Here is a 12,974-nt window from a genome sequence, read left to right as displayed (position 1 = left end):
TCGCCCTACTGGAGGCAGTGTATCCAGGGTCACGTGTGTCATATGGGCTTGCCTTGCGGTACTCGCTGCGTCCAGACACACGTGACCGTGACACCTTGCCCCTATAGAGGGGTAATCAGAAAAGCCTTAAAAGGTCCTTAACTGAGACATGCTGCCAGTGTGTATCACCCAGTCCTGGCCCCCTTCTTTGCCTCTGCTCTCCGGGCCCCATACAGCAGTAAGGATAGTAATGCCCTGATGGGGCCCTGATCATGTGTTAAGCACATGAAAGTTTATTATTGGTCTGCATCAGTCCTCATTGTGTGGGTGGCAGTGGCTAGCATACTACTTTTCCTGTGCAATGAAGAGCTGTTTAACCCCTTTCCAACATCGGGCATAATAGTATGCCAATATCAGACTCCCACTGTTTGGTGCGGGTTCCAGCGCTGAGCCTGCACCTTTCCGGGACACATGTCAGATGATATATACAGCTGACATATGCCCGCAACAGCTGCGGATGGAATCGTGATCCACCCGCGGCTGTTAACTAGTTAAATGACGCTGTCAATTTCTGACAGTGGCAATTAACTCACGCTTAACAGAAGCACGTAGTAAATCCCGCTCATTGGTGACCCGTCACATGATTGCAGGACACAGATGGGTCGGCATAACAACCAGAGGTCGGCATAACAACCAGCAGACCTCTATGGTTGTCATTATCAGATTGCTATGAGCACCGCCTCGTGGTCGGTGCTCATAGCAAGTGAGCATTTCTGCTAAGCACAGGCAATCTGATCATCGCCTCTGTGTGCAGAGGAGATCAAAGTACTGCAGCTTCTAGTCTCCCATGGATAATATAAAAGCATGCAAAAAGTATTACAAAAAGACGTTTTTAAAAAAATATTAAAGCTCAAATCACCCCCACATTCAAAATAAAACAAAAAAAAAATCAAACATATACATATTTGGTATTGCTGCATTCAGAATTGGCCAATCTATTGATAAAAAAGAATTAAACCGATCACTAAATGGTGTAACGAGAAAAAAATTCAAAACTTCACCATAAAGGGAATCTGTCACCCCATTTTTTGGCCTTTCAGTTGCTGGCATAGACATCAGGGGCTTATCTACAGCACTCTGTAATGCTGTAGATAAGCCTCCGATGTAACCTGAAATAGAAGAAAAACACGTTATATTACACTCAGGGAGGTGGGCGGTCCGATCCGATGGGTGTCGCTGTCCCGTCCAGCGCCTCCCTTCTTCATGCAGAGTCCTGCAGTGCGCAGGCGTCGGGAGAGGTCTGGTGCCTGCGCACTGCAGAATTCTTCTCTGCCCTCAACAGGGCAGAGCAATGCGCCTGCGCCGAAGCATTTCAGGATGGGAGAAAAGGACGTCATCGGATGAAGAAGGGAGGCGCCGGACCGGACCGCAACACCCATCGGACCGGACCGCCCACCTCGGTGAGTATAATATAACGTGCTTTTCTTCTCTTTCAGGTTACATCGGAGGCTTATCTACAGCATTACAGACTGCTGTAGATAAGCCCCCAATGTCTATGCCGGCAGCTAAAAGGGGAAAAAAAAGGGTGACAGATTCCCTTTAAGCTTTTTTTGGTCGCCACCACATTGCAATAAAATGGGTGATCAAAAGATCGTATCTACACCAATATGGTATCAATAAAAAAGTCAGCTCGGCGTGCAAAAGATAAGCTCTCACCCAGCCCCAGATCCCAAAAAATAGAGACGCCACAAGTCTCGGAAAATGGCGCCAATTTTTATTTTTTTTTAACCAAACTTTAGATTTTTTTACCACTTAAATAAAAAAGAACCTAGACATGTTTGGTGTCTATGAACTTGTAATGACCTGGAGAATCATAATGGCAGGTCAGTTTCAGCATTTATTGAACATGGACACAGAAACAGAACACAGTATGACAAACGTGCATCTGTTTCTGTGTCTTAGTTCTTGGGTGGTGTGAACAGGGTCAATAAGACCCGTTCAGTTTTTGTGCATGTTTCATGTGTTTTGAATCTATTGATTTCTTGCTTATGCAAGCTTTGGGAGATCCCCGCCTCTCTCCTTTGGGACATGCATAAAAAGCCATTTCGCCCAGCGAGCCCATACCGGGCAGCGCCTTTCTGAACCCTGCTCATGAAGGTATATTCACATGTTCAGGTTTTTAAATATATTAGATAGGACTGCTCCGAGAAGGGTATGCCTTGACGCGGCGGAGTGGCTTAGCGTACATTTTTTTGCAGAAAAACGTATCAACAAAATACCCTGGTTTTGTTAACATCTTTTACTAGCACTTGCTACTTACATTTACATGTATTTTACAGCAGAGTATTTATGCACGTTTGTCATACTGTGTTCTGTTTCTGTGTCTTAGTTCTTGGGTGGTGTGAACAGGGTCAATAAGACCCGTTCAGTTTTTGTGCATGTTTCATGTGTTTTGAATTTATTGAACATGGTAAGAAAAAAAACATTGGTATTGCACTTTTTTGCAACATTGTAACATAGTTAGCAAGGTCAACAAAGACATTTGTCCATCCAGTTCATCCTATTAGAATAAATCCCAAGATCTACATTCTTCTAAAGAACCTAATAACTGTAAAGGGGGTTTTACACATAGCGATATCGCTAGCAATATCGCTAAAACGTCACCGGTTTTGTGACGTTATAGCGATATTGCTAGCGATATCGCTATGTGTGATACTTACCTCTGACCAGCTCCCCCGCTGTCCATCGCTGATCGCGCGAGATCGGGCGGCTCCATTTCTCATCGTCAGCTTCCTGCTGGGCTTCCTGCTGTGTGAGACGAGCGACGCTGGAGGCGGGCGGGAGGACGTCTGGATCGCTGTGTGTGAAAGGTGAGTATTGTCCGCTGCGTCGCTGCTGCATCGCTGTGAGATCTTTCTGTGTGAAAGCTCACTAGCGATCATTTAGCGATGCACCAGCGATCCTGACCGGGTCGGATCGCTGGTCGGATCGCTGGTGCGTCGCTAAATGTAAAAGGGCCTTTAGACACAATATTATTAGGCTCCCGAAAGACATCCAGGCCTCTCTTGAACCCCTTGACTGAGTTCGCCATCACCACCTCCTCTTGCAAGGAATTCCAGATTCTCTCTGCCCTAACAGTAAAGAATCCTCTTCTATGTTGGTGGAAACACCTTCTCTTCTCCAAATGCAGAGAATGCCCCTTTGTGACTGTCACCTTCATTGGTATAAACAGATCCTCGGAGAGATATTTGTATTATCCCCTTATATACTTATACATGGTTATTAGATCGCCCCTCAGTCGTCTTTTTTCTAGACTAAATAATCCTAATTAATTAATCTCTCTGGGTATTGTAGTTCCCCCATCCCCTTTATTAATTTTGTTGCCCTCTTCTGTATTCGCACTAGTTCCATTATATCCTTCCTGAGCACCAGTGCCCAAAACTGTACACAGTACTCCATGTGCAGTCTAACCAGGGATTTGTACAGAGGCAGTATAATGCTCTCATCAAGGGTATCCAGACCTCTTTTAATGCACCCCATGATCCTGTTTTCCTTGGCAGCCGCTGCCTGGCACTGGCTGCTCCAGGTAAGTTTATCATTAACTTGGTTCCCCAAGTTCGTCTCTATGTCAGATTTACCCAGTGGTTTCCCATTCAGTGTATAATGGTGATATTGATTCCTTCTTCCCATGTGTATAACCTTACAATTATCATTGTTAAACCGCATCTGCCACCTTTCGGCCCAAGTTTCCAACTTATCCAGATTCATCTGTAGCAGTATACTACGTTCTCTTGTATTGACTGCTTTACATGTATTTGTATCATCTGCAAATATCGATATTTTACTGTGTAAACCTTCTACAAGATCATTAATAAATATGTTGAAGAGAATAGGTCCCAACACCGACCCCTGCGGTCCCAACTGGTCACAGCGACCCAGTTAGAGAATTACTGGCCTATAATTTCCAGGTTCACTTTTAGAGTCCTTTTTGAATATTGGTACCACATTTGCTATGCGCCAGTCCTGTGGAACAGACCCCGTCGCTATAGAGTCCCTAAATATAAGAAATAATGGTTTGTCTATTACAGGGGTGGACAATTAATTTTGCCATGGGGCCGCATTAGAAATTGGGATGGTGTCAGAGGGCCGGACTAATATAATTAACTCAGTAGCACCCAATACTATATATGTATATATTATATAGTATACATATGCTATCTTTTCATAAACAAACAGTATGTTAAACAATGCAAAGATTTACAATACAATGAAAATATGGAGAACCTAATTACATCTTTATTTAATGATGAAATGATGAACTGCAACCAGCTTGTGATTGTTCACTTTAATCGTTAACTTTAACAGTGTTTGGAAAAACTTGCTATTTTAGGTCAAAATATCACGTTAGTTTTTTAAAGACCGGCATCCCTTTAACTTAGTAAAGAACAGTAAATTAAACATTTACCCAGAGTCCCAGACCCTGGCCTGATGTAAACACCCAGTCCAGACCCAAACACCCAGTCCAGACCCAGTCTAAAGTAATTGATGCTAGCCTTACATTGCACCACAGTGTCACTGGTCTGCTGCAGCAGTATAGATCACACCACGCCTCCATGCCCGCACATTTTAGCACAGAGTTGGAGGCATGATGTGATGCATACTGCTGCAAGCAGACGCCCCCCTCCAGCCTCGACCAGTCAGCGCCGCAGGTCTGGTGTGTGGGCGGTGCGCTGGATGCAATGTTTCTGTGCCGCTCTCAGGAGGTCGGGGTCCGCTCCGCTCACCGCCGCGTCTGCCAGGACTTCTCTGCTTTCTGCTTTCCTCATGAATGATTCATGAGGAATGCAGGAACCGGAGAAGTCCCGGACCCCTCCGCTGGCCGGTCACAGGCAGTGGGAGGGCCGGATGCGGCCCGGGGGACGCCCCTTGCCCAGGTCAGGTCTATTACATTACTTAGTTCTCTTAGTACTCGTGGGTGTATGCCATCCAGACATGAAGATTTATCTATTTTAATGTTATTTAGCCGGTTTCGCACCTCTTCTTGGGTTTGATTGGTGATCACATTGTTCTGAGGTTCTCCTCCCTGCAGGCTCCCAGATCCAAGATGGCAGCGGGGTCCTTCCAGGTCCTGCAGGGAGGTGGCTTGTCAGTGCTTGCTGAGAGCAGGCACCGGCGAGCCTCCTACACTGCCTGTCAGATGGCTGATCTGACACAGTGCTATGCAAAGTGTCAGATCAGCAATCTGACTGTATAGTAATATCCCAACCTGGGACAATGTAAAAAGAAAAATACTGTGTAAAAATATTTGTTACAAATCATAAATAAATAAAAAAATATTTCCCCAATAAATACATTTATGTAAATAAAAAACTAAAATAAAAGTACACATATTTGGTATCGCCGTGTCCGTAACAACCCGTCCTATAAAACTGTCCCACTAGTTAACCCCTTCAGTGAACACTGTAAAAAAATGAAACACAAGGCAAAAAACAATGCTTTATCATCATACTACCCAACAAAAAGTGTAATAACACGTGATCAAAAAGAAAGTTATAAATAAACATGGTACTGCTTAAAACTTCATCTTGTCCCACAAAAAACGAGCCACCATATAGTGTCATCAGTAGAGTTGAGCGAAACGGGTCGAAAAATTGAAAAGTCGCCGTCTTTTGCCAAAGTCGGGTTTCATGAAACGAAAGCCGACCTTAGCGTGAGGTCGGCCACAAGGTCGGCGACTTTAGCGCCAAAGTCGCATTTCAAAAGATGCTTGAGCACCCTTTTTGCAGCCAATCAGGAAGAATGGACACTGTGGGCAACGTGATGACATAGGCAGCGGTCACCACCATCTTGGAGAAGGGCATGCAAGTGATTGGCTTGCTTTGTGGGGCGTCACAGAGGGTATAAAAGGGCGGGGACGCCGACCGCCATGTTACTCATGCTGATCTCAGAATAGGGAGACCTGCTGCTGCTGATTCTGTAGGGAGAGTGTTAGGCAGGGAAGAAGATACCAAAAACTGATTCTGCTGCTAGCGATTTTGCCTGCACAACACACCAGTCACTGTGCAGTGCAAGGGGAGGCTATATTTTGGTGCATCAGCTCTGTTGGTTATTAGGCTGCCTTTTAAGGCTACCTGGTAGCTGCATTGCTGTGTGCCCACTGCTGAGCAAACTGCTTTTTTCAAAGCAATCCAGATTTTATTGTTTTGTCCTTGTGAGTTACAGGGCGTTCATTTTTCACACACAGCGGTGTACGCTCCTCACACAGTACCGTGTAAAGGCTGTTATCACGGCCGCAGTGAAGCTATCTGTGTGTGACTCTGTAAGGATAAGTCAAGGAGTTGTTCCGTTCTTACAGATCTCCTCCTTATAGTTTTGTCTGGTTTTCAAACAGTTTAGTATATTTGCTGTTTGATTACATTCAAAACTATAGAGAGACAGCGTGTGTCAGTCCGTATACTAAAACACGGAGCTTGACAATTTTACATACACTGGACAGCGGTGTACGTGCATGCTCCTCTCTCAGTACCGTGTAATGGCTGTTATCACGGCCACAGTGAAGCTATCTGTATGTGAATCTGTAAGGATAAGTCGAGGAGTTGTTCCGTTCTTACAGACCTCCACCTTATAGTTTTGTCTGGTTTTCAAACAGTTTAGTATATTTGCTGTTTGATTACATTCAAAACTATAGAGAGACAGCGTGTGTCAGTCCGTATACTAAAACACGGAGCTTGACAATTTTGCATACACTGGACAGCGGTGTACGTGCACGCTCCTCTCTCAGTACCGTGTAACGGCTGTTATCACGGCCACAGTGAAGCTATCTATGTGTGACTCTGTAAGGATAAGTCGAAGAGTTGTTCCGTTCTTACAGACCTACACTCTAGGGAGATTCCAGTTCTGCCCAATTCTATATACACCTTGTAGTTTGTCATACACTAGGCAATTTCTGCCGGTCACATTGCGGTGTTAAATAAACAGGGCCTGACTGAATCCCACAGTGTCCTGAAGTGTAGAGACATTCCAATTCTCCACAGTCCTCTATACACCTTTCTAACAGCATAGAGAATCTGCCTGTCATATTGCGGTTTAAAATAAACAGGGCCTGACTGAATCCCACAGTGTCCTGAAGTGTAGAGACATTCCAATTCTCCACAGTCCTCTATACACTCTTCTAACAGCATAGAGAATCTGCCTGTCATATCGCGGTGTTAAATAAACAGGGCCTGACTGAATCCCACAGTGTCCTGAAGTGTAGAGACATTCCAATTCTCCCCAGTACTATATACACCTTGTACCTTGTTTTACAGTACCAGAGAGTTGGTGTAAATTTGGGTACATTTTTCCAAAAAATGAGGAAGTGTGGTGGAAGAGTCCGTGGAAGTGGGCGGGGATTGGCAGCTGGTAATGATGGTGTTGGTGTTGGTGGTGGATCTGCTGGTAGTGGCAAAAGCAAAATAGCACCTAATACTGGAGGTGTTGAGGCTGCGTCATTGTCTGGCTCCACAAGGCCTCGAAGGCTCCCTTTTCTGGAGTAGGTAAACCGCTTCTAAAGCCAGAGCTTCAAGAAGAAGTTTTGGCTTACATTGCCGACTCAGCCTCCAGCTCTATCGCCTCCTCTTCTGAAGTTTTAAAAAATAAAAGCACTGGAGGCTCATGGTCATGAACCACACCTTTCCTTGCGTCCTTCACTCCTACCAAAATTGAAGGATGCGGTAGGCCACACTACAGATTACTCCATGGAGCTGTTTTCACATACCATGCCTGGGTTATCAAGTCAAATTGTGAATTACCCAGGCAAAGATGAATCTGACATGGAGTGCACTGATGCACAGCCACTGATAGATGATTCTGCTGGTACATTCACTCAGAGCACTACATTGTCCTCGCTGTGTACTGATCCAGAATCTGATCCAGATGAAACTCAGGTGCCCCTTCCCGCATATTATACCACCATACACGGTGACACAGAGGAAGGTGCACATGACATTGAAGAGGAGGTGATGGATGACCCAGTTGTTGACCCAGATTGGCATCCATTGGGGGTAGAGTGTGCCGCTGCCAATAGCTCAGAAGAGGAGGAGGAGCATCCGCAGCGGGCATCGACATCGCAACAGTTGTTATCTGGCAGGCCCGGAGCAGTCCAAAAACGGGTTACAAAAACCAAAAAAAATTGCAGGACAGCTTGGCCAGACGGTCAAAAAAGCACAGCGTACAAGGCCTCAAACTGTCTTCCCTAGTAGGAAGAGTGCAGTGTGGCACTTTTTTGAACAAAATCCTAATGATCAGGCAAAGGTAATCTGTAAGAAGTGCGCAAAGACCTTTAGCCGAGGGAAAAATCTGAGAAATTTGAATACCAGTTGCATGCTAATGTGGCGCCCCTGAGGCTTCAGTCGCCACAGAGGTACTGCACCTTCTCCTAAGGTGTAGTGCCCCACCATCCAGGTAAGGTGGGAACTCCTGACCACGCTCCACACCTGCATTCCACACACATTATAGTTCAGTGGGGCCACCTAACAGCTTCAGGCTGGGGGTTAGCAGAGCACCCCTTGTGGAACCCTGCTTCGTAACATGAGATGTGCTGGGAGGCGGGTGGAGTGTGATGATACAAAAGAGAGGGAAAGTGTAGGATTGGAGGTCAGTCTGTCAGAAGGACAGAGAGGTTAGTCTGGGGTGAGTCCCAGAGAGGTTAGTTGGTTAGAAGAGAGAAGATGGATGTCTGAAGGACGTGCTGCAGCAGGTCCCAGTGATCTGGGCTGCTGGCACGAGAAAGACCAGAGAAAGAGACTGATAAGACTGATAACCTACACTTCCATAAGAGAGAGATAGAACAGATCGGAACAAAGGAGAAGAGAAGGACGGTGGGAAGCTGGTTGAGAAAGAGAGAGAACCCTTCCAGTCCAGAGAGCGCAAAGGCCAGGGCTCGGTCCCCGAGGTTGATTGGATCTTTATATCCGGCAACAGACACCGGAGGAGTAGTGAGCCGCTAACGCCTTGCACCCACTATAGACTTTGGACACAACAGCGAAACGGATAGAGAGCCGGGACTCAGGAGAGGAGTCCCCGAAGTAGGCTACAGCTGTCTGTCATACAAGTAGAGACTAGGAACACCTAGAGAGAGGCATTCCAGGGTAACTAAGTACTGGAGTGCTTCGCGCCTAAAGGCGCATTTGAGGAGTCGTTCAGTGAAGGTACATATTGGCGGAGTGTGAAAGGGAGAATCCTACCCTGCCTGGAGGTTGGCTGGAGCCTTGACCTGGAGAACACAGTACGGAGGCAGGCAGTTGTGTGAACTGCAAACAGTGAGTAAAGCTTTGGAACCGCATACTCTGGTGTCCTCCAGTTATTCCCGCACCGCTATATTGGGTAACAACATGTACACCATCCTGCGCCTCTCCTCATCCATTGCACCTACACTGCCCTGGGACTACAGCTCCACCTGTGGGGAGCTATACCATCTCTGCTGCACCACACCATCAGTCCCAGTGGATCTGTATGCAGCGTTGGCCTAACACCATACTTGCCAAATACCATGGGTGGTGTCACAAACTATTCTAATAAACTCTAAACACCATTAACACCACCGCCATTGATATTGGGGCCCAGGGCCACAGACCGGGTCACCGCTGCTGTGACACACCATCCCCCTTGCAGGTACCGAGTACCCCACAGCCCTGGGTGAAGCGCGGGGGCAACCCAATTTTTGGCGTCACAAACAGGATGACGAGACCCGATGCCATCGGGTTCTGTGTGCCTTTGATTTACAACTTTTGAAGATGTGCACAAGACCAAATTTGGTAGACTGTAAAATGGACATTAGAAATGGCCACTGGCGTGGAGAAGAAGGGCGTGAAGAGGGAGGTCCTAAGAAAAGACCACGAAGAGTATTGAGCTATCCCTGCTTGAATTACTATGTGACCGATGCATGGCCCACCTGCCGAGGGGTTCGTATACTGGCTTGGTTTGGAGGCGTGGGAAGAAGACGCCGCCCCCGGAAGGAGGGGCAGAGAAAGCCAGTGGCGAGCAGATGGGCGGAGCAAGAAGAAGAACGCCAGAACGCCATGATGAAAGCAGATGAGAAGACAGCAGAGCAGGGAGGAAGAAGTCCCTCGCCCCTAGGCCGCCAACGCGGAGGCTGCGACCGCTGATTCATCCTCAGCTGCGTCCACCACCGCCTCACAACAGATACTGTCATTGGGTGAGCCCCGTCCGGAGGAGATACATGCGGGCTCTGGAACAGAATGGAGGACCGGGACCGCGTCTTCGCCTGGACTGGGCGGGTGGCACCGGCCTCTGCCGTCAACCCCAGCTGAGACCGGCCTGGTCCCGGCACGGATCCAATTGCGGCCTACTCCACCAGTCACTCCGGGAGTTGCGGCTGCTGCCATCTATCACAAGGAACCGGAACCGCGGCTGGAAACGCCAGGTATGATCACTACCCCTGGTCTGGCCCTGGTTTTGGGAGCGGAACCCACTGATAGGGACGGGCCCATTGACCTTCGCCGACGATCCCCGGCTGCAGTACCCACGGGGAGGGATGATCAAGTCGTTCCTGGTTGGCAGCCTCGGGCTGCAGCACAATCCCCTGAGCTTCCCATGGAACTGGAAGGACCCATATCCCCGCAGACAATGGAGCTCTCCATGGCCCTTTCCCTGGGCCCCATCAATCCCTATCCCTCGCTATGGGAAGTGGAGTACATGCGCTTGGCCAGAAATCAACGGGATAATGAAGAACTCGACTTCTTGGAGGCGGAACAGCCAACCTCCACTAGTATGTGACCTCTACCCCAAGATGAAGATACCCAAAGTGTTACATTAGAGGACCGTTCCGGTGCAGCTACTAGGGCCCCAGGAAGGGATCACCACCATTAAGAAGAATTTACAAAATTTACAAAATCTCGTTACCCAGGAGGGTCTTGTTTGCACCAGTTGTGCCTTTCTATTTTGCTATGTTTTTCTGGTAGCACTTTTGTTGCCCTGTTTTTGATTGGCAGCGTTGTTTTTGAAATAGAACTGTAGAGATCATGAATGCTGTATGATCCAAAACTTTACTTGTAAATAGTTTGCACCTCTTTAGGTGCCCTTTCTTGGTTTTACATATGTAGCCTCTTTGTGAAGATAATGGTTACACAAAGACTCTTTGCGAACATAAAGAATGATGTCTACCTCAAGGGACACTGCAAGAGATCCCGGCTGGGAGCAGTGTTCAGCACCTTACAAGAATTTTGAATGTTTTATTGATAACGTATTTGATAATGTTGTGCCTTATGAAAAGTAAATGTCTTTTATAGAATATTTTGATACAGAGACTTAGAAAATTTTGAGATAGAATGTGAGAATTGAATAAAGATTGAAGAATTGCAAGTGACAGGCCAAGAGTAGATGGTCAGTGTCTTGCGTCCAGCAGTAGAAGTAGTAGTAGAGAGAAAGAAACAGAGAATAACTGATAGAAAATGTAATAAAGAGAAAGTGTTGAGTATAGCACTTTGAATTGAGAATTGCACTTAAGTAACTTTTTGTTACTAAGATAGGAAGTTAGCCTGTTTGTAACGTTTAAGAAATGTGCCTCCTACATTAGGAAGATTAGATAAGTATTGTTAAATAGCATTTAAAATTTTTTGTGTGTTCCTGTACTGTACCTTTTGTTGTCTTGCAGTCCGCGACGTGCTGTGTTTAACAGGGGGGTATGTGGCGCCCCTGAGGCTTCAGTCGCCAGAGGTACTGCACCTTCTCCTAAGGTGTAGTGCCCCACCATCCAGGTAAGGTGGGAACTCCTGACCACGCTCCACACCTGCATTCCACACACAGGAGAGTTCAGTGGGGCCACCTAACAGCTTCAGGCTGGGGGTTAGCAGAGCACCCCTTGTGGAACCCTGCTTCGTAACACGAGATGTGCTGGGAGGCGGGTGGAGTGTGATGATACAAAAGAGAGGGAAAGTGTAGGATTGGAGGTCAGTATGTCAGAAGGACAGAGAGGTTAGTCTGGGGTGAGTCCCAGAGAGGTTAGTTGGTTAGAGGAGAGAGAAGAGAGAAGATGGGTATCTGAAGGACGTGCTGCAGCAGGTCCCAGTGATCTGGGCTGCTGGCACGAGAAAGACCAGAGAAAGAGACTGATAAGACTGATAACCTACACTTCCATAAGAGAGAGATAGAACAGATAGGAACAAAGGAGAAGAGAAGGACGGTGGGAAGCTGGTTGAGAAAGAGAGAGAACCCTTCCAGTCCAGAGAGCGCAAAGGCCGGGGCCCGGTCCCCGAGGTTGATTGGATCTTTATATCCGGCAACAGACACCGGAGGAGTAGTGAGCCGCTAACGCCTTGCTCCCACTATAGACTTGGGACACAACAGCGAAACGGTAGAGAGCCGGGACTCAGGAGAGGAGTCCCCGAAGTAGGCTACAGCTGTCTGTCATACAAGTAGAGACTAGGAACACCTAGAGAGAGGCATTCCAGGGTAACTAAGTACTGGAGTGCTTCACACCTAAAGGCGCATTTGAGGAGTCGTTCAGTGAAGGTACATATTGGCGGAGTGTGGAAGGGACAATCCTTCCCTGCCTGGAGGTTGGCTGGAGCCTTGACCTGGAGAACACAGTATGGAGGCAGGCAGTTGTGTGAACTGCAAACAGTGAGTAAAGCTTTGGAACTGCATACTCTGGTGTCCTCCTGTTATTCCCGCACCGCTATACCTGGGTAACAACATCTACACCATCCTGTGCCTCTCCTCATCCATTGCACCTACACTGCCCTGGGACTACAGCTCCACCTGTGGGGAGCTATACCATCTCTGCTGCACCACACCATCAGTCCCAGTGAATCTGTATGCAGCGTTGGCCTAACACCATACTTGCCAAATACCACGGGTGGCGTCACGAACTATTCTAATAAACTCTAAACACCATTAACACCACCTCCATTGATATTGAGGCCCAGGGCCACGGACCGGTTTACCGCTGCTGTGACACACCATCCCCCTTGCACCGGCACGGTACCGAGTACCCC

General features: G+C 47.3%; 1 protein-coding gene across 4 annotated transcripts in view; it reads left to right on the top strand.

Annotated features, from left to right (window-relative positions):
• The window catches only part of LOC141073033 (uncharacterized), a 344,218-nt gene that overhangs the window by 275,770 nt on the left and 55,474 nt on the right, over positions 1-12,974 (top strand). The gene's annotated exons all lie outside the window — the stretch shown is intronic.

This window comes from Dendrobates tinctorius, unplaced genomic scaffold (genome assembly GCF_039654945.1).
Source record: "Dendrobates tinctorius isolate UK_male_01 unplaced genomic scaffold, ASM3965494v1 ptg000295l, whole genome shotgun sequence".
Taxonomy (NCBI): domain Eukaryota; kingdom Metazoa; phylum Chordata; class Amphibia; order Anura; family Dendrobatidae; genus Dendrobates; species Dendrobates tinctorius.
The sequence above is the reverse complement of the archived record's forward strand: the minus strand, read 5'-3'. Positions and strand labels throughout refer to the sequence as shown.